The sequence below is a fragment of the Micrasema longulum genome, unplaced genomic scaffold (genome assembly GCF_059751315.1).
Source record: "Micrasema longulum isolate JH-2025_06_02 unplaced genomic scaffold, ASM5975131v1 h1tg000362l, whole genome shotgun sequence".
Classification (NCBI taxonomy): Eukaryota; Metazoa; Arthropoda; class Insecta; order Trichoptera; family Brachycentridae; genus Micrasema; species Micrasema longulum.
This window is the reverse complement of record NW_028277564.1, coordinates 180,786-204,450: the sequence shown is the minus strand read 5'-3', so window position 1 is coordinate 204,450 and position 23,665 is coordinate 180,786.

Genomic DNA, 23,665 nt, shown 5'->3' with positions numbered 1-23,665 from the left:
TTTCAAGCGATGCCTCAAGTTTTATGTTTCGAAAATTTAACAAATTATTTATCCAACAATATTTTGAGTATGTCCAAATGTTTGCGGACTGACTGGATTTCCTCCCTAGGGGGTTGTTCATATTTAAATTTGGTGCAACCGAGAGGGAAAATACTTTTAAGAAGAAAATATTTAAGTCTAGGCATTTACAGGGCTTATGACTTGTCATCGGATGGTTAATGTGGCTTAAATATGAACAACTCCCTAGGGAGGAAATCCAGCCAGTCTGCAAGCATCTCGACATACTCAAAACATTGTTGAATTATCTACCTGGTAAAAGAAAAAGTATAAAAATTAGAAAATTGTTTTCAGGCGTTTCCTAGTAGGTGTATTGGGTCAGCCGGATGAATCTCACCCGCATGATAAAAGTTTAAGCTCTTTTGCTTTACAAAAGTCAACAGATGGAACATACAGAACAAAACATACAGAATAGTGAATGTTACACAGTGTGTAAAGTGGCCACTTAAATCAGCTAATGACAGGTCATAAGCCCTGTAGATGCCTTGACTTCTATATTGCCTGCTTTAAGATATTCTTCATCTCTGTTGTAATTTTTAAAATTTAAATAAATAAACGTTACAATCATAATTTTTTTGTGGACAAATTTAATTTATTTTATACTTTTGTTTAAATAAAAAATAAATATTTTAGTTTATAAGATTTACCAAAATACAAATATTTCAACTACAGGAGACACAACTAGTTGTAAATAATTTACTGTTTGAAAATAGAGACCAAATGGTAGCAGATCACGGTTTTAAACTTTGATTTGTTAGCCCTTAAGTCTCTGAACCTACTCGTTTAAAAAAGCATTTAAGGTTCACAGAAAGAACTTAAAAATAAGTATGAAAATGTATTGATGTTAGTGATAGAATATGTGAACACTTTCGGACAAAGTTAGAGTAACTGCACTGCACCTTTCTTCTCGCAAACAGACATATAAAAGTAGCTACGGTTCTGTGGATAGAACTGCTACGACAAAGCGTAGAACCTTTGCGGTTTCCCTTGAAATAAAATGTATGTAGGTATTTGTAACACCTGGGAGGTCTAACAACTTCTGGCGTATATTTTGCATTTATACTGAATACACACATATGTGTTACCGTGAACCTTATTTTGTACCAAGAACTTCCGAACGGTTTTTTAATTTCTTTTTCTCTGACGCTTTATGATAGGTAAATAAAAAACATTATAACAGGTGAAACGTTTTTTCAATGTAAAAATATTAAATATCGAAACTTGAGTTTAAAAGGTGACGAATCAAATGCTTGTTTTTTTTTAGGTACATTTGAGTTCATAAAAGTTTATTTTTAAGATTATTTCCCTATTCAAACCAAGAAATGCATAGTAAATGTAAACAATACTTCGTAAAATAAGACAGAGGAATTAGATAAAACCTCATACAAAATTAAAAACAGATGTTAAAGTAATATTACCAAAATGTGGAAATAAAATACAATTGATTTTTAATACATAATGAACAAACAAGATGAAGTTTTTTTGCCTTGAAAAAAGACGTACTGAATCTGAATTTTGCCATTTAAATAAATTATTAATCAATAAAGAAGAATTTTAAATTTATGTTTAAAGCATTAACTTTGCGGTCAAACATTTGGAATTATGTTTGTTAATATTAGTTTATAACCACTTACTGACTTTTTTAGACTACCGGTTTCGAGACGTACCTGTCTCTTCGTCAGGACACTTACTACACCAACATGCAAATATTAAAATACACCTCCACCTACACCATCACCGTAGAACATCTGTAGTATTTCCAAAAATACATAAATCACATGCAAATTTATAGAGATGCGAACACCATCATGCCTAAACATGCATTCAGCTAAATAAGAAATACTTAATCCTATATTGAAGAATTGGCAGGGAGTTTACGAAGAGACAGGTATGTCTCGAAACCGGTGGACTAAAAAAGTCGGTAAGTGGTTAAATACTAATATTTGCTAACATTATTTAAAATATTTAAGCCTATTAAAATTCTTAAATTTTAATATCACCTTTCGCGTGACACAAAACAAACATTTATTTCATTTGCCAGTCTGTAGCACTAATTATGCTCAACATTTTTTTCTCTATTGTTCTTGTTCAAATTTTATGTTTTTTTTCATCTCATGATATATTTCACATGCCCCTTAATTCATTTGAAAATAAATTACGACTCATAATATCTGGGTGCGATACAATCCGACTTGATTTTTTATGATGCCACGCTTACTCACACCTGGGCTTTGATTACAATGGGAATAAATAGAATTATTTTCGACTATCTATAAAGAAAAGCCGATGTTTGTGTACGAAAATGGGTATATTTGCAAGAACATTTTAAGTATATTCGTCGGTAACTTATAATTAAACACGTTTAGAAGAAAAAAATGTTTGCATATTCTGCTTTTCATACAAAAAACTTAACTTTACTTTGTAGATAAAATCAAAAATAAATGTTAACTTTCCATTGTAATTGGGGGCTCTGAACACTTACTCTCATACAAATACACACGAACGCTCCGTCTTACATATGTTTTTATGTATATGCACGTACACTTTTAAAAATGAACCATAATTTAATAAATATTACTATTATTTAGAAACTTTGCTAGTCTGTCTTTCAACCTTATCTTTATTTTGTTATTAAATAATAGACTGTACGTTTTTCTAAACTAAATAAACGAATTACATATTAATTATTTATTATTTTATGAATTTTACTACGTATTTTATATTGTTTATTATTTTAGTTTAGCACGGGCACGGCATAAAAGGTCTTAGTAAATTTATGAATATGTACACGAGTGTAATTTTGAAATAATTAATACATAAATAAACTTAAAAATTAAATGTGAATATAAAACAAAAATCACGATAGTAATATACACTATATACAAAAAAACACCCAGTCTACTAAGAGGAAAACTAAGTTGAAACTTTGAAAGTGGAATTCTACAGATTTTTTCTACATGAGAGTTTTGATGAATGTGGTTGTATAAAGGTGTCTGCCTCATTCCATTATCTATTACCTGAGATAAATTATCATTCTAACTCTTCTTCAAAAAGATTTATGAAATGCCTTATTCTAGAGCACTTGTAAAATATTATATTATTTAGATAGACGTGGCCGTTTATTTAAATTGATTGCTTAGTAATTTTAAATAAAACATTTTTTTATTTTACTTAACTTTTTGTAGATAATGTTATTTGTACATTGGCGAGCAATTTGCTAAATGGCAATTTCTTTCAACCAACCAATTAAATAAAAGTTTTATTTTTATAATTCAAGTTACAGAACATATTCAATAGAAAAAAATATTAAAAAGCCAAACATATATAAACATAGAAATAAACGTATTTGTTAATAAATTACCTTAAATCAAAACTATTACTCAATTAGAAAAAGGAAAAAAAGAGGAAAAAGGAAAGGAGGAGAGAATAAGGAAGACAAAGGAGATGTTTCTTCAGACGTGATTTAAACAGAGATAATGTAGTAACATCTTTGATGGTGGATGGTAGATGATTCCATAATCGAGCCGCATGGACACTAAATGAGTTAGAGAAGAAAGAGGAATGATGGATGGGTATTAAGAGAGTGCCTTGAGTATAAGAACGAAGAGGTAAACCATGAACTGATAAGCGTTGAAATTTTTCACGCAGGTATAAAGTAGCGTTAGGACTATTAAGTACATTGAACATAATTGAGAGGGAGTGATAGTCTCTCCACTGTCTAATTTTGAGCCATTTCAGTTGCCTACAATAATCAGAAATGTGGTCATATTTCCTAAAAACCAAAAATGTACCTTTATTTATTTATTTATTGTGGATAACTTATATAGCGCCATTTTCGTAATAAAATACCTCAAGGGCGCTTTACATGGTGATTCTACTGTTAAGTTAATTTAATTGAAGCTTTAAATTTGTAATTTGATTAAAATAATTTATTTTTATGCATGTATTCTGAAGTCGTTATTTAAGAAGAAATTTTTAAATAATATTACTCAATAACTACAAATTAAGCTAAAATTTAAGGAGAATGAATGATTATGTAATTTTAATATGTCTGCATCCAGGCAGATGAAAAAAAACCGTTCTTATGTTAATTTTAATATTTTTATAAATTATCTTTATGTCTCAACTTGCTAGGCAAATCCCTGTCAAGTCATGACTATATTAAAGAAATCATTCAAGTAATGTACAAAAATAAATTAATTTAATACTAGATTTTACTTGCGGCTGCGCTCACGTGCTATGAGTATTAGGGAAAAATAAGTTAGGCAATTAATTTGTTTTGTCGTTTAACAATAGGAATTTAATAGATGGATCACCAAGCGGAGGAAATACAGTTGGCTTGGTTTTGTGCTGCGGATGCCTCCTAAAAGCCTTAACCACGCTTGCTTATTTTACAAGGTATCAGGTTCTCGACACCCTGGACGTCGTCTGCTGACTGTTCGTGTCAGAACTAAGGGACGCAAACCTAACTTAGGAGGATGCACAGGAGGATGGCAGCCGACAGAGATGCTTGGAGGATCTTCGTGAGCACCGTATGTTCCAACAAGGAAGCGGACATGGAATGATTATGGATTACATTGACATATACATCAGATGTATGTTACCAAGATGCATTTTCCGATCAGCTTAATAAGTTGGAACGATTGCAGAATGTCTGTATACGTTATTATCGTATCTTCAACTCTTAAAAGTCTTTAAATGTTTTAAAAATATGTTTTTTAGAATCCAATAAATTTATTTTTAAATGTCCTTAGGGTTTGAAACAATTTTAATAACTGTCGCGAGTGCGGTCAACCAAACTAACATTAGAAGGTTCGTATACAAACAATTCCTCGCTTGATAATATTTTCAATCTAAGTTCATAGTAGTTATTTGATTTTATTAAACAACTTATAACTTGTGATTGTTGACCTGGAAAACAACTAGTCTAGGATTTGATCAACAATAGCAGTTTTTTCATCTGTATAATAGAAAAAAAGGACTTAATTTGATCTAATTTAAAGCCTTGTTATCCTTAAAATAAGTAAAAATTAATTAAACTTTCAAAATTCTGCTAAATAATACTTCCGCTAATGGTTTGGTATCATTATATTTACAGTAAAGAAAAAGGTGAGATATTTGGATAAACTTGTATTAAAAACACCATAATTTAATATAAATACAATATTGTTTGATGATCTGTTTTCCCATAATCCATAATGAATATTTGTGTGATTTTAACGAAAAATTAGCGACATATTTTATTAATTTATTATTTACATACAATATTACATTTTAGTTATTTTAAAACATTTTAAAAATATTTTTTTTTTACAAGACTCACCAAGCCAATGAATATGGCTTGTCGGTATCAAGTCTTGTATTATCTGTAGACTTTTGTGACATCATAGCCTCGTAAGAGTAAATTACGCAATTTAATTTGGAATTACCTGAGACCGTATAAGCTGTTTTTGCGACGTTTTCATAACTAGTTTCTTCATTGTTAATATTAATATGTATATTATGAAAAATAAGGGCTGAGAATTAAAATGATTTTTATATATACTACTGTCATAAGCAAAAAGGCAAATTTTACATACACAGGCTCTTCGATTCTGGCAAATCTTTTTTTAGGTTATGAGTATTGTCATTGACATTTGTGTCAAATTTTATGCCAGTATCTGCATTTGTCCAATAGTTCCGCACCTGTTTTGTGAATAACACAAAGTTAATTTAGTTATTTTTACAATGTCTGATTTTGTTAACAATATTATGTATCTTTTTTGGGTGATACCGTGTATGTTGGACTTGATCCGATTTTGTTGATCAAGAAAGTTGCATTAAATTTTGTTTGCAGACTTAAATTTCTGCTGCAGAAACTTTGAAAATGTTGCTGAAGGCCATTGGCCAAACGGTTTTCATGGAATACTATTTGAGCCTGATGCAATGTTTCTGTTAAGCTATTCGTAAAAATACACCAGAACTATGGGCAGACCGTTCTTGGTTTTGATACCACGATAATGCACTATTTCAAACTGCATTGGTGCTTCGAGACCATTTCACCAAATATTCAATTCATATTGTTCCACAGCCGTATTTGCCTGATTTAGCACCATGTGACTTCTGGCTATTTCTTTTGGACACCATTTTGATACAATTGAAGATATAAAAACAGAATCGCGTCGAGCTTTGAAGGCCATTCCGAAAATCAACTTTAGCAATTGTTTTGAGGATTGGAAAAAACGTTGAAATAAGTGTATTGTATCAAGAGGAGATTATTTTGAAGGCAATGAAACGGATGTTAAAGAATAAATAGAGATTGAGTTTTTATACTGGCATTTTTTGGTGAAACTGCATGTGAATTATAATAATAAAAATACGTATATAGTTTTATTCCACTTCTATTTATACATTTTTACCAGTGACCGGGTTTTAAATACATTTTCATTATAAATCTTTATAAAGTAACATAATTTTTACCCGTTTTTATTATGTACATTCAAACAAAACTGAAATTCATACAATTGTTTTTACTTTTTTTTTTTTAAGCCAATCAACAGGCTAAAGTGAGCCCTAATAGATTGGCATTCATGAGTAATACTTAATCTAAACATTCCTAAGATCTTATTAAATTGACAAAGTGTATCATCCATATAACTAAATGTAAGATCAGTGTGAACGGAGATATTCTGAATCAGGTAGAAGAATTTGTGTATTTAGGGAAGTGTGCTTACTAGTTATGGAAAGACCGAGAAAGATATTGAAAGGAGGGTGAGTGCCGGGAACAGGGTGAACGGTGCACTGAAATCTACTTTGGCAAACAAATGTTTATCGCAGGAGGCTAAACTAGCAGTTCACAACGGAGTTCTAGTGCCAACTCTAATCTATAGGAGCGAAGTATGGAATTGGAGAAATGATGATGAAAGTAGGTTGAATGCGATCCCTCAGGTGAATGTGTGGTAAAACGATGTATGATAGGTGCACAAATGTCGAGATCCGTGAAGTGTGCAAGGCTGAGACATGCATTATTGACAGATTCAAGAAAGGGGTGCTGCGTTGGTTTGGACATGTAGAGCGAATGGACAGCGAAAGAACGGCTAAAAGAATCTTTTATGCGAATGTTGATGGATGCAGAAAACGAGGAAGACCGAGAAAGACATGGCACGATCAAGTCTATTAAATACTTGAAGATGGACATGTCAAAAGTAGGAATAATTGGCGTGCGTGCATGAAAGGATGTATGAATGTAGAGGAAGCGTGGTCTGTATGCCAAGATAGAATGATGTGGCGTTCTATTTTTTCTGCCTACCCCTACGGGGAAACGGCGTGATGGTTTGTTTATTTTTTTATTTTATTTCTGATGTGTCTATACTGCCGTAATAGTTATTAAACTGCTTGGGTACTACCCAGTTGTTGTGTTGTATAATTAACAAATGGTATATTTACATATAGCATAATCTAGGCGGAAATGGCAAGTGTGACATCGCGAGCCAAGAGAGACAACACCGCTTGCTTCTTAAATGCCTGCCATTGCTGTAGGAACACATCGATAGTACCGTTTAGTTAGATTTCGTTCACTGTTCTGAGGATCCTTGGTAAAGGGGAAAAGAATACGATGTTAGTTTTTTTAATTTCCCACAGCAAAGACAGATTGGTATGCAAATTACGGCGAGGTAGATTAAGGTTTATCTGAGCAAGGATATCATGGGCATCTATACAGTTAGATATTAATTTGTGCAAGAATATCAAATCAGCCAAAATCTTTCTTAATTCTAAACTAAAGATATGAAACTACTCTAGATGATCATAATAGTTGGTTATAAAAGTATTTGATCCGATTCTAAATATTAACGATTTAAAAAAAAAATGTTTCACCTATTCAATCCACGTTATATGAATATTATAATTAGAAGACTATATTTTAAAATTAAATTCAAGAAAACTGTATACTTAAATTATTTTAATTCAAAGTTTTTTATTTCCATAATTTTATAAAATCACGATTTACAATCCCTGCTTGCACTTGTATATAACATAGACATTTGTATAGTCTCTCACCAGTGTGAAGATGTCGGTCACGACGAAACCCGTTCACTGGTTAACATTCATATAGAAAAGTGGAGTAAAACAACGTACATATTTTTATTATAATTTATGAAAAAATAAAGATTTTAAAAGGTATTAACAATTTCTGTTCAATTTATATACTAAATTTAATTTGACGGTTTCAGATCGGGTGTTCATCAAAAAAAGATGGTAGAAATTTATTTACTCCCGTACCTGCTGAAATTAAAAAACAGTGAGTTTCATTTTTGTCAATGCTAGTATTTATAAGTAAGTCTCTATTTTTATTTGCTTTTATTGTTAATAAGAATGACGCAGAGTATATCCTTTTTTTAGTTAGATAGCTAGCTTCTGGCTGGATTGCTTTGATATTGAATGATATTAGAATTATTCATTAAATAAATGGATCAAATAAACAAATACATATTGTAATATAATAATACATGATATATTTTATGAACTTTGTGGATAAATTATTAGTTTGAGGCCCAGCGTTCAATTTAAATAAACTTAAAATGATTTATAAATTACAAAATACTTTTTTTAAATCAAACATTTTCAAATAACTCCTTTAGTACTTTATAATTAATGCAGGTCTGAAAGATCGAAATATTTTTTTCTAACGACCCTTTTACAAAATTTTACTACATCTTACGGTGCTATACTTAACCGCTCTTGTGGCCGTAGAAAACACTTTTATCTCGCGTATTTACAAACAAAATAAAGTTTTTTTTAAAAAGAGAGCGGTTCAGAATAGCGCTGCTGGACGTTCTGACTACCTCGCCAGTTCATGTCAGAACATGACTCTAACTTTTGCTCAGAAGCTTGCCCTCGATAGAGTCCTAGGCCTTGAAAATAATGAGAAGTTAAAAAAATTATTTGTAATTGTCTATTAAATCAAATTAAGTCTAATGTCTGGAAATAGCGCTTATTGCACCTACAGATTGACTCTCAGACCAAAAAAAGTTTTAATAGCCACATTGACATAATGAAACTTTTTGTAAAAATAAGCCATCACACTATTCTATTAGTTAAAATAATAAACATTTTGTAAAACAAACCTCTTATTTATTAAAACAAACCGCACATCTCAAGTTAAACCTGAAAGCCATATAAACATAATTGTATTGGGTTTTTTTAAATTATGTGTTAACTTGGATTTTTTTGCAGCACAACATATGTTTGAGTCGTGTAACTTTGAAAGATACGGCAATTTTTAAAATTTTAACAAAGCTGATCATTTGGGATTTTCTATATTTTTGAAAAATTTCAGTGGTTTTTTATTTAAATGTTACCACGCATGAGGTCTCGGGTAAGATTACTAACACGGTTGACATGAAATATACAGTCCTAGGATCGGCGCCTGAAACAAAAGATCGATCATCTTGCCATGTTCTAAAAAATGATTTAGATACGCTTCGATTGAAACATCAATTCAGAGAAATGAAATAATGATAGAGCTATGATAGAGCATTATTTTTAAATGAAAATGTCACAAACGTTTATTTCTTTAGAACTTAATTTAGTGCATCAGAGGGGGAATTTTTTTTTGAGGCGGGAATAAAGAAGCCTAGTTATTTTTACATACTCCAAACATTGTTGTGGATTTCTTTTTTTTCCTTCACATTTTTCAAAGAAACAAGACAATTTAGATAAATTATTAAGTAGATATAGCATATCCTATAAAAAAAGCAATTACTAAAAAAAACTGATTTTTACTTGTAAAATATACAAAACAAACTATTTTAAAAACTTCGTTTTACAAAAATAGTCAAAATTAAAGTTGTACAATAAAATTTAACGGCACTTTAATTAGAGCATAGCCATTTTCGAGGATTGTGGTATTTTTACTTTTTTCAACGCAATAATCGAGATTTGCTTAAAAAAAATGGAATTTCGAGATACAACAAATACAATAAATACGACTCATTGTTACTTCAATAGATGTAAAAAAATAAAAAAAACTCAATGAAAATAGCGCGGCTTTATTATGTAAGATATTGTTTTAGTTTTAAGCTTCTCCTAAAAATCTTTATTTTTGAGTTATGACTCTATTTCGTCGAATGTACGATGTATAATTTTTTTAAAAATAACCAAGCATTTATCTAGCAATTCAGAATATAAAAACTATGATTAATCGTGTCATTTAAGCTAAGTAGAAGGATAAATAATAAGCATTGTGTTATGTAAAACTTTAACTAGCCATTGACTATTCATTTACAACAATCTCTTAGTCTCAGTTGGGGTATCTACCTAATATCACGCACGCAAAACAATTTACTCGAAAACTGAAAGTATTCAAACATTTTTTTTGATTGCTGGAAGTTTTTTCTAAACAACTCTTCAATAAAGTAAGGTCATTCTACCCTAAAAGGATAAACTGCTGTGAAATTGATCCGCTCTGAGGTCGCTTGAAAGTTTCCTGATGAGATTTTTAGTAAAGGGGTGTTAGGAACTTGTTAACTTTGCTCTTTGGTAACAATGCACTCACTTAACTTGCAAAACTTTTTCTCTGTATAAATTCTACACCAAAATGCTATAAACCTTAAAATTAAAAACATAGTTTTATAATTTGTTTTCATGAAAAAATTAAAAAATACGAATTTCATATTTTAAGTCCTGCTGAATTAAATGGTATTTTCAATGTTTTGTATTTAACGTTTTATTAATTATTTGGGAAATCATCAGTTCTACATACATATTTAAAGTAAACAAACGAATAAAGTGTATACACTCAGAACTAATAATAGATTTTCACAAAGAAGACAAAGTTAGTAAAAAAAATATATTACATATTAAAAAAATACAAATAAGTTTATACATATAAAAATGTTATTTTCATGTCCTTATATTTTTCAATAATCAATGAATTTTGTTATATTTTTTTAAGAACAGTAAGTTATTGTAAATTGGGTGGGATTAGGACAAAAATGCTTAAAGAGAGGATAGGGAGGGGTAGGGAGATGAACATATTTATTATTATAATGTCTACTAAGTTACATAATGCATTTTTAGTGTAAATTTAAAATCTGACAGAGTGATGTTTGGGTAATCTATATTTTTAAATTTTGTATTGTACATTGGAAATTTGTACAAAAAAAAGCATTTTTAACAAACAATTTGTTTTAAAGATTATCATTAGATTATCATGAAGTCAGTATCTGTTATTTGATAAATAATCTAAGAGGAACCCGTGTAAAAAGTGCATTATCTTTTAAAAGGTATTTTAAAAGGTACTCTTTTTATATCCCATAAGTTTAATAAAAAAAAAATCATGTACTCTTACATTAAAAATTATATAAATTCGAATAAATAAATAACCATAACAGTATAAGTCACTCTCCGTGAGAGAGAGCTAGTCTCTTTTATTAGAAAGTCACAGTTTTAACATTTACCAGATGTATAAAATGAAATTTGTATTAGAGAAAAAAAATATGTACCACTTATAAAAATATATTGATAAATAAAAAAACTTTTGTTTTTATGTCCCAACGTACAGAATGTGAAGATAAGTCAATTCGTCACACAACTTGAAAGTTTTTGTGATAGATCTTCCAGCTTCGTAAATATCTGCCAATAAAACGGTGTGGGTTGAAGATGGATTGGCATGGCTTAGATCGACGTCTCATATGTTTATCGTATTAATGAATATATCGTAAACCATTATTTTATAACCCTTGTTTGTCATTGCTACATACTTTTATGTTTTTTTGTTCCACTTTTAGTGTATTTGTTTCTTCATGTAACTGTCGTTGTTGATTGAAGCCGTATATAAATATAATAAATAAATATTAAAACGTTTTCTATAAATATCCATAATTCAAACAAACTTCTCACTTCTGTATTTAACTCATTATTTTGAATATTGTTTGGTAACAAATGATGTATTTTAAGTATACTTTATTTTAGTAATCTTTATTAGTCACATTTATTACTAAATTAAGAACTGTTTGCCCTTCCATACTTACAAACCTGGCATTGTAGTCATCTTCCAACTTGTGTTTATACTCAGAGTGCAAAACAAGGTGATGAATTAAGTTGTACCATAATTGATAATGTATTTACAGATATATACATTATTGATACTAAAATATTGTGCCTCTGGAAAAATATACTTTTATCGTTAGATTTTGTAAATTGTGAAATAATGTTTGTTTCATTTGACAGCCACCAGTAAGAGTTAAGAGTTTTAACATAGCTTTGTAAACGAATTAATAATTTTACCATAAATTGTATTTATTTATTTATTCATTTCAAATTAGATTTATCTACAAATTAAAAAAAAAATGCAATGAGCTTTTTTAGGTTGCATAATTAACAATAATAAAAAGTACATATATATTAAATAAATAATAATTACACGTGACACAATAATGATATAAAGATCAACAATACAAAAAAGTAAAAACATAAAAAAGAATGAAATATAAAATAGGCCCTTTAGATATGATGACCATTCGAGAGAGCCTGCTTTTGATTACTTTATTGAACACACGGAATCAGAGGGAGAGGAGAATACTGATTTTTTTTTAAATCAACTAATTGGCACTAAATCACGTTTTTTTTATTTTTTAAGTTGAATTTTTTTCCATCATCAACAAAAACGTTTTTTTTATAATACTCGACAAGTCCTAAAAAATTGTATGCATTTAAAAGTTACACATTTATTTCATCACCTTGATAGAGAAAAGTCATTTTGATGATTTATTTTTTATGTCTTTTAAAAATTGACAATATAAATTTAAAAAAAAATAAAGACTTTTTTTGAGAAGCTTGAAATATTTTAAGAAAAAAAAAATCTTTTTGACCAATCGACATCATTAAAATTTTGCCAAAACCGTAATATAAAAATTGAAACAACAAAAAAAAAACGTAATTCCATGAAAAGGGGTTGGAAATTCAGTATTTTAATTTTATCAAACAAGTATTGAAGGAATAATAAAATATAAGATAGAATTTAATGAAAATAAAACAAAAAAGTTTTTTGCTTTCATTTCTTTTTAAACACCCAAATTTAAGCTTCTTCCTAATTAACTTGACAAACGATTCTGGTATGATTAATTATCTTTAAATTATAAAACAAAATTTTACTCCTAGATAATTCTAAATGAGGTTTTGCAAGGGACAAAACTCACAATGCTCGTTATACAAGTCAAGAATAAATTTATAACAGGAACATATCGCACTTTTAGGATAAAAACGACTTAACTTAAAAAAGTTTAAAATTAGTTAAGATCATAAAATGACATCAATGAACATAATTCATCTTTCTGCATTTAAAAAATTGCAACATTCGGATGGGAATAGGACAAAATTGTTACATCGGTCTCTTAATCACTCAGATAATTTTGATTCGGTGTCAGTACAAAAGCGACGCAATAAGTGTTGTGTTCACATTGCTGTGTAAAGAAGACAACGCAGACAAACAAAAAGTGACCGAAAGCCGGTTAAGTCGATTTTGTTCCCATACAAATGGCAAGTTTACTTTTTTTTTAAAAATATTTTAACGACCAATTAATCTTTGTGATTGTTCATTGAATTGAATTGAATTAAATTGATTAACTTATTTAAGGTAAAGTGATTTTATTATTTAAATTATCATTTCATGAATAAATAAAAATATTTATTTGGTGACCTGATCTGACCTAATAAAAATTATGTCACTTTCTCATTTAGCAAAGTGATTTTGTTTCTTTTTTTTCAATTTAATAATGACTCATTAAATAAACGTCCTGTTTAAACTTAGAATAATAGATTTTTTTCATAGATTTGATGTTAAAAGCCATAGGTATAGTTTTAAACTCAAAATTTGGTGCTTACTTCAAAAAATACGAAACAATTGATAAATAAATACAAAGGTGTAACAATTGACATTATTTTTTTGCAATTTCCCAAAAAGTTGTTTTTTTTAGTTTAGTCGTTTTCGTCCAAAAGGTGCGATAAGTGGTGTGTCATTCTCCATATCAAACCTTCAATTTTAATTGGATTTCTTCGAAGACTGCTGAAAAAAAAATATATAAAAGAGGCAAAAACAAAATTAGAGCAAAGAAAAAAAAAGTATGGATCATAAAAAAAATACACATTTTTTATCATAAATATCTTAGATAATATCTTTTTTAAAAATCAGTATTTTTAAATGAACGGTGTTTTAAAATGGCCATGTCAGACTTTAGCCATTTTCATGTTGTGATATTAACGCCGGTTTGTGATTTAATACTGAATTTTACTTTTTTGTTATTAAAACATTTACTGAAATATAAAAGTTCACATAACGATTCAAATCAAACGGTCATAAAGCCAGTTAACTGGAAAACAACCACGTTTCATTCAGTTTCGGAAAAGTTTTCCCATTAGAGGAAATTGACCGCTCGCAATTGTGGACTTGTGATCGGATATTACCAATTATTGAAGTTGTAACTGCTTCTTTTTGACCAGGAAAGAAAATCATTTAGCACTGAGCGACAATTACTTTATTAAAAAAAACAGAACCACTGATCTCGTGTCCTTAGAAAAAGAGGAAATCAATTTCAATTTACAAGGTTACAACGGTTATTCTGAGTGAAATGTTTCAAATATATTTCCTCATTTATTTGAACACTTTAAGTACATGCGTTTTTTTTTTACTCACAAAAGGCCAGGACGCGACGTATTGAAACGAATGCGAGTGTATTGTCCTTACTCTTTGAGACACAGATTTTTGTTAATTTTATTATTTCTTTGATTATTGTGCTATTGAGTAAAAAAAAATATTGAAAAAAAAAGAAAAACGCCCTTCCAGGTGGTATAAAATTGACTATCACCATGCCAGTAAGGTAGTAACTTATATAAGCGAAAATGTAATGTATTTACTATATTATCAATGTTGATAATTATATTTACCCAGGCTGTAGTTTTAGAAAAATACATTTAATCAAACCGTTTGATAAAAAAACTTGGTGAATATGAATCTTTTGTAGGTTTGTTTAGGTATCAGAATCATTTGAATTTTAATTGTATTTTAAACATGTATATTCAACACTTAAAACAAAAAAAAACAATTATTTTATTTATTTAAGTTTAAGTTCAACTCTAAATTATGATATGAAAGAAGAAAGCTAGGGTTAAAAGTGGAAAAGAAAGAAGAAAATAAAAAGGAAATAGTCAAATATTTAGTTAATGACATTTTAATCGTGATTTGAATATAAATAATGAAAAGGTGACTATGATGTTAGATTATTTCATGATCAAGCAACTCTTACTGTAAAATTAGAGGCAAACAGAGCAGTAAATGGGCTAATTTATTTCGCCTACTAGGCAACCAGCCAATGACAGCTCGTAAGACCTGTAAGTGCCTAGATTTTTTCATATTCCTCTTTGATAAATATTTTTCCGTTGATATTAAATTAAGATATCACCTCTCTCAGTAATGGAACCCCAAAAAGGTTTGAGTTTTAATTTATTGGGAATCTATTTTTCACATTTTGTAACCGTACGTAGGTAGTTTTTCTAAATAAAAAATATCATTGTTGTTAAGTAAACTTTTCTTTATCCAGTGGTGCATAGGGCAGCGAGCGTTTCACTTGTGGCTTATCTAGATAGTTCCTATTTTTTTTTAGTCCCGGAGCTCTAATTGATATATCTTTTTTTGGCGGATACCCATCTTGACAATAAAAAAGAAAATTGACAGAAATGTTGCTTTTAAGACCTATATGACACTTTATCGTTTGCATGTTGTAATGTTTGACATAAAAAAAAAATTACAATTTTTTTAATTGAAAATCTTTACCACGAGTATTTTATGAAAGGAATGAAAGTTTTTACAGTGTTTCTTAAAATACCATTTAAATTAGGTTAATTGTTTGACAGTTGAATACGGATATCTGGAGCGGTATCCAGTCTAGATGTGAATTTGTTTTTAGTGTAGGCGTAAGCTGGAGAAGGTGAAGCTATAACTCATTAGAAATCGCTGATCTAGATCATTTTTTTTAAATGCAAGGTAAGGTCTTGCGCTTACAATAAATATCACAATTCCCTATACCACATCCAGTGGTATATAGGGCACTTCATTGGTAAAATAAATGAAGCGTATTTGGAACATTTGAAACATGATGGTTAGGTGATTAGTTATACACTTCAGGTAGCAGTCTAGGAACAATGTAATATTGCAGCTTAAACAACCTTTAAAATTATTATTATTTTATTAATACATCTTTAAATTGAGTCATAACATAAATTGGGAAAAATGGCCACAAAGACTTCAGCGTCTGAGTGTGGGCCATTCCTTTTTTAATCAATAATAAGTTTATAGCATATGAAAATGATATGACATGACCATGAAAAGAAAAGAAAAGAAAAATAAAATAACTTTTACGTCCACCCTACCAGGAATCGAACCCTTGACCTCAAAAATGACGAACGCGCTAACCATTTCTCGAAAAGACAGACTTCTACATCTACTCAACAATATTTTGAGTTTGTCCAAATTTTTGTACTCAAGAACTAGATTCAATTTCCTAAGGAGCTGTTAATATTAACATATTACGACAGAGATAAAGAACGCTTTAAAGGAGGTAATATACAAGTCTAGGCATCTACAGGGCTCATGACCTGTCATTGTCTGGTTTAAGTGGTTACTTTACAAACTGTATTATTCACCATTGTGCCCATATTTGAACATCTATCTTCCTTAAATTCTTTCATCTGTTAATGTGTGTGAAGTTTAAGAGCTCGAACCTTTACTTATGCGGGTGAGATTCATATAATTGAATTATTTTACCTACATACTAGGCAACGCCTGAAAATATTATTTTTTTAATTTCTATACTTCTTCATGGACCAGGTGGATTTATCAACAATATTTTGTGTTTGTCCAACTTTTTGTAGACAAAGACTACATTCAATTGCTTGAAGGGTTGTTAATATTAACATATGCATATTTGTTTGCAACTACATACGTAGGTACTAACTATGCACGACACTCTCCTTTTCCGTGTTTACATTCCTTAGCCAACAAATTTCCTTGTGATATAGACATTTTTACTACAACAATTATCCATTTTAAAACGTTCTTAAATGCACTGTTTATAACCAATTATTAATGTCGTAATAAAATTTTCTTTTTCATACATTTTTTTCTCTGTTTTTGATGTGTATTAATATTTATTATTATCTTTTTCTGAAATGAATGTATCAAATATTTTTGTGTACCAGATATTATGTTATTATCTTATATATACTCAATGTAAACTAAATTTTATTATTTGTTTTGAACAATAATTTGTTAATACCATTTTTAAATATGTATAAGTTTATGTACATTTATTTATTTTTTTGTAAAAATTCTTTACAAGTAATTTACAATTTGCTTTTTAATTCAATAACTTTTTTTTTTTTCCATATTTTTTTTTCCTTTTTTACTATGTAAAGTTTCACTTTTTATTTTGCCTGACAGTATGCTTTTTATTGTTTCTACATGTACACAAAAAACCTTGTTTATTTTTAAAATTATTACTTACTATGTTTGTACTTACCTGTATATTTTTTGTTAATGCCCCTTGGGCGTATTGTAAAATTAAATAAATATTACAACAGTCATGAAGAACACTTTAGAGAAGATAAAATAGAATTCTAAGCATCTACATGGCTTTTGACCTTATGGGCTTGTTAACCTTGTCCAAAGTGTTCTTCATTTGTGCTGTTACTCGTATATGATAAATTAACTCAACTTGATTTCTTTGTCAGGATTTTTACCTGAGAGCACAAATCAAATCGAGAACATTTTTTCATGGTACTTGTTCCATATCACTCTATATTACAGATTAACTTGAAACGCAATTTAGTTCTTGTGAATTAACCCTAATTGACATTCAATTAAGATAATTTTCCTCTAAAGAATAGAATCGCAACATGATCCAAGAACAAATTTTCAAAGCATTCAGTATACAAAGTGAACATAAACTTTCTTTACCCACGTGAGTCCTATATTCATTTGGGAATGCTTAAATTAACACAAATCTTGGCTTAAGAAACGATTAAAGTGTGCGAATTCTCCAGGGGTGTATTTAAATTTCAGGTTCAGGGTAGAAATGAAGATGACACTAGTTAAAATAACACTGATAAAAAGATACCTTGTGATGAAGGTTAAGCATACATGAAAGCCTTTGCGTGGTGCAGATGAAGACATAGTATTTGCTCATAAGTAGGACTTTAATCTGAAGCGCCCAAGTAAAGTGGTGCATGTCTAAAAAATACAATTATTTCAAATAGGTTAACAGTTCTATGGAGAGTAAGTTTGTCGAAAAGATGTCAGCCCTTTAAGTTTTTATGAAGTTATCTACTTTTATGAAAATTATATCAATGTTTGTCAAATATAACGTTTTGAATAATTTCTAAATTGATACGGTTATACTTGACAATTCATTCAGGGGTCTTCAGGACACTGTAGATATCCTAAATAGGTACTCCGCATGCATGGGTTTAAAAATCAATATTGCAAAAACCCATGTACTGTGTAACACTTTATGCCTTGATGCCCGAAATTCCCTGACTATCAAAGCAAATTATCGAAAGGGTCGAGAGTTTCACATACCTGGGAGTATATTATGTTACAGTTCTTTCTCTCAGTTCTTTGATTTTTGCTGTCTTATAACCAGCGGAAAGGACATTTCAGTGATCGTGATGGACCCGCAAACTCACCGGTAGCGCGTCAGCTACAATGACAACACTTACTAGAAGAGACATTACATGACTAGACCTAAAAATATTTCTAACATAACCCTAACGAGTTTAAAAAATAAAAAAACAGATAAGGAAAATGTTACATCAGATGCGATTCATAATTGTTTTGCAACACAACTGGCCAATAGACCCACTAACAGTGGTTAAATACAGCTTACCCACCACATACCACACACTGCATCTGAGGACATAAGTCTCCTTGGCAGTGCCCACATACACAGAAAATTTGCTCGTTGTCAAACGAGAAAAGCTGCCCGAAGGAGCGGTTAAATACAGCAAAAATCGACCATGAGATTTTTTTATATTTTTTAATCTCACTGGTAATGGAATCCAAAACCCTTCGTGCAACAAACATAAGCAACTGAAGAATCTCCTTTGAAAGTGAATGACAGTATATAAGCTTGAAAATAAGATAATGGTTGGGAATCAAGAGGAAGCTTTTAAAATGTGAACGAAGATGTAAGTCGTTAACAGTTATCTGTTATGATAGTTATCTGTTATGATAGTTATCTGTTATGATAGTTAGATCTGTTATATAAGCTTATGCTTTGAAATTTTCACGAATGTGTAACAGAGTATAAAAGTAAAGTTAATACATATTATTGGACGGCCGGCCCTACTTTGTATTTTCTTTTTCTTTATATGTCTCAAGTATAAGCATTATACCATATACATCAGTTTGTATTCTAAATAAATGGGTAGTCAGATGGCAGAAGGGACCATCTGTGTTTTTGTATATGTTTAAGTTTTCAAAAGGTTTAATTAAAATTTCAGTAAATACACGCAGAAAAAAAAATCAGCTTCATTTAGAATGGTAGTTTATTATTGAAAAGCAACACTAAAATATTTTAGTTTGTGGATTAAAGTCTTAAAATTGAGACGTATTTCAGCACTCCTGAATATTTTTGAAAATTACAGATGGTCCTTTTTGCCACCTGACTGGTGGAAACATAATTTTTTTACATTTTTTTCCAAATGAAGGTTAATAATTGATGTAACGTAAAAACGAATGTGTAACTTACAAAGTTTGAAAAAGATTCTGCTCTACAAGAGCAGATTTTTTTTCCGAATGACGTATAATTCTAACCATTTTAATTTGTTTTTGATGTTCGTTATTTAATTTGGAAAAGAAAAGACACAGCGTATGTTAAAACTCGATAAAACAAAATACTTAATAAAAATTTGGGTTCTTATGATTTACATAAATATTTCAGTTTTCTATGGGCCATTTTCAAGAAGTTGTTAATAACAGATTATTGAAAAATGGAAATTCAGTTGTGATAGAGCGGGATGCGAACTTTGGACCGTTGATCCGTGAGTCTTCCACAGTACCCAAGAGTCCAGATCCCCATTTGTATTACGTATTAATTTGTTGAAAATTTGACTTGTACCATTTCGCTTAAATGCTAGTCAAATTAAGGTTTGTAATAATGCTTCAACCGTGTGGATAAACCGCGCATGCGCGCTTGTTTCAAGCAAAGAAATCTTATACACATATTAATTTATGTTTTGAAAATTAAATATTTATGGTAGGGAAGTGACGATGGAAGCACAAAGGAATACATGCCCTTTGATTCAAGTGTAATGTTCTTAATGGTAATTATGAAATAGGATCATAAATTTGAAGCACACTGCTTTGAAAAGATGTCTGCGATAGACAGAAAAACAACAACTCAGAATGCGTAGAAATAACGGAGCATGTTGAGTTATTGAGATTGATCGATTGAAATTAAATTTGTGAGGCTTGAAAATTATACTGTCTGATTTTTTAAAATAAAAAAACATTTTTTACGCTGTGGTATTTTGAGGTAGTATTTCACGCAAATTAGTTTATACCCTTCTATAAATCAGTTTAATTTTCAGTTATGCGTTGACTAGTTTCAATATTATTATAACCTTACAATCAGGAATTATACTATGTAATTTAGAATTGCTGGCGTCAATATTTATATTATGCAAACATTTTTTGAGTTTGTCCAAATTTTTGTGGACAGAAACTGGATTCAACTCCCTAGGGAGCTATTTATATTAACAAATTACATCAATTGGTGATGAATCTACCTGGTCCATGAAGAAGCAGAGAAATTGAAAACAAATTTTCAGCGGTTGCCTGTATGTATGTAGGTGAAATAATTCAATCACACGAATCTCACCCGCATAAAAAGGGGTTTGACCTCTTTAATATCACAAACATCAACAGATGTTGTAATGTGGCTATTTAAAATTTTATTTTATTTTTTTATTTCATTTTATTTGGGATTTTTACAGCTATTACATAAACAAAATAATTAGAAAAATCTTAAAAATACTAAAGCCAATTAAAAAAATCCACTGTAAATATAATGACACATAATATATAAGAAAAGAAGTTTAGTAATTGTATTTGTGTGACGTTTGTATTCATGTGTATGTGAATGTGTGTATGCGTGAATGAATGAGGGAGAGGATACATGTGCGTGTGGGAATGAAAGAGGGAGAGGGTGCGTTTGTATGGGTGCGTAAGTATGAAAATAATATATTTGCTTAAAACTTGTAAATTGTATTAAAAATGGTACAATAAAGAGCTCAAAATGACAGGTCATAAGCCTTGTAGATACCTAGACTTCTATATTACTTTCTCTGAAATGTTCTTCGTCTCTGTGGTAAAATGTTAATATTATACATTGTAAAAAAGAAAAGAAAATAATCAAATTAACATGAAAACTGTAAATCATGACACAGACACTATTATACGGTGGCCTCCGTGGTGTAATGGCTAATACTTTTGACTCACGCTTGGAAGGCTTCGGGTTCGATTGCCGGTGAGAAGAAAATAAATAAATTTAGCTTTTCTCAACCAAGAGTGTTCTTTGCTGAAATTAACAATTGTAATTGGGCTTCCTGGCCTGCTAAAAAAATCATTTCATGTTAAATTCCATGGTTTATTATTTACAATTTGGAGTTTTTAATAAATAGTGTAATCTACTTATTTTTAATATTTAAACATTTAAAGTTTGTATCTGGGTGAATTTCTAGGTCTAAAATAGAAACAGAATCCTGGACAAGTAGGTTTGACTCAATGACTGCTTTCAGGTAAATTCTGAAAGTTAAAATAGAGTGGAAAAAAGTCCATCTCGCAGTGAAGTGTTCTTCGCGATTGTCTACCATGCTTGAGGTCTTTGGTTCGATTCAGGCCACCATTACCTTTTTCACAAGTCTTGCCTGATAGCAGCCATTGAGTTATAAATACTTTCCCATAGTTCTGGTTCAATTTTACACATTGTACTGTATTCTTCGTAACACAGAAACAAAAATACGGTAAAATAAAAGATAATGGAATTTCTCTCCACGCTTTTAGGAAAAAATAAATGATCATTTACAACATTGCGTATTCATTTGTTTTTTCTCCAAAATTTACTCAACAAGAGTAATCATTTTATTTTATTTACGGCGTGCCGAGGCGTATAACAACTCAAAGGGGTGAAACAATGGGCTTATTCGTAAAATCTAAAAGAATATTCTGGAAAAACTGCAGGCCCGACTCAGCACTCAGGGCGAAGAATGCTCAAACATTACTTTGAAAAATACCCACACGACATTCAACTCGCCCCGACTTTACAGGGACGGCATTAGAAATAATTTATGTCTTTCTCACACACATATACACTGAAGCTTTTGATTAATGATCTCAAACTTCTGTTATCCTCTTCGATCCCAAGGGCATTTTTTTTGGGCAATGAAATTTTTTGTACTTTTGATCAATTCAATTTGAATATATTAAAACATATTTCAGTTTCGGGTGAAAAGATAACATTTTGAAAATTAAGGTTTGATTTCATCTTTAACCGAAAAAACTAAAATAAAATACAACCATGATTGACACGTTATCCAAGTTGAGATTAAGTGGATCAATTATTGTATTGTTCCAAAGTTACATTGCCAGAAAAAAAATGTGACAATACATCCGGTACGGGTAACTTGTGGAGTCCCGCAAGGATCCAATTTAGACCCCATATTTTTTTATATTTTTACAAACAATATTGTTCACATATTAAACGACGTCGATATTTTGTTGTTTTCTGAATATATAAAAATGTTTTATTCCATTGATCATTGATGACTGTATTACTATCCCACATAATCTTAATAAAGTGTTTTTGTAGTGCTTAAAAAATAAACTCCAATATAATGTAATGAAATGCAAAACATGAGCTTTTACAGAACTCTTTAATTAATAATATATTCATATTCTATTGGCAATTCTGAACTTTTCTCTTTTTATGAAATAGGTGATTTAGGTGCAATTTTTTTACTAATTTATCCTTTAATAGTCATGTAAATAACATTATCCATAGATCTTTGAAAATGTTCATCATCATCATTCCTTTTCGCATCTAATGATGCATAGAGCATTGCATTGGTACATTAATTGTAGCATATATTGACCGATTTTGTTTCATGAACAACAGGACAACATTTACAATAACAATATTATGTGGAAGCTTCTAATTGGCCTTTATGATATGTATTTATAATATAATTGTATCTTTTAAATTTAGAATATCTGTTGGCTTTTTAATGAAATAAAATAAAATAAAAAATCATGTAAGATAACGCTTCAGATACCAGTTCAGTAAAATATTCTAGTGTACAAATACTTTTTAAATAAATATTTCATATCAACCATGCCAGAAATCATTCGCGCTGACCATTGCACTACGAGGCTTACAATGTTAAGGTGTATTATTTAAACTAGAGAAAAGGTTAGAGATGGTCTAGAATAAGTTTTGGAGATTTATTAATTTGAAATCAGGTATTAGAATTAAAGAAATTTATTGTAATTTAAAGCCACCGAATTACAATTAAATTA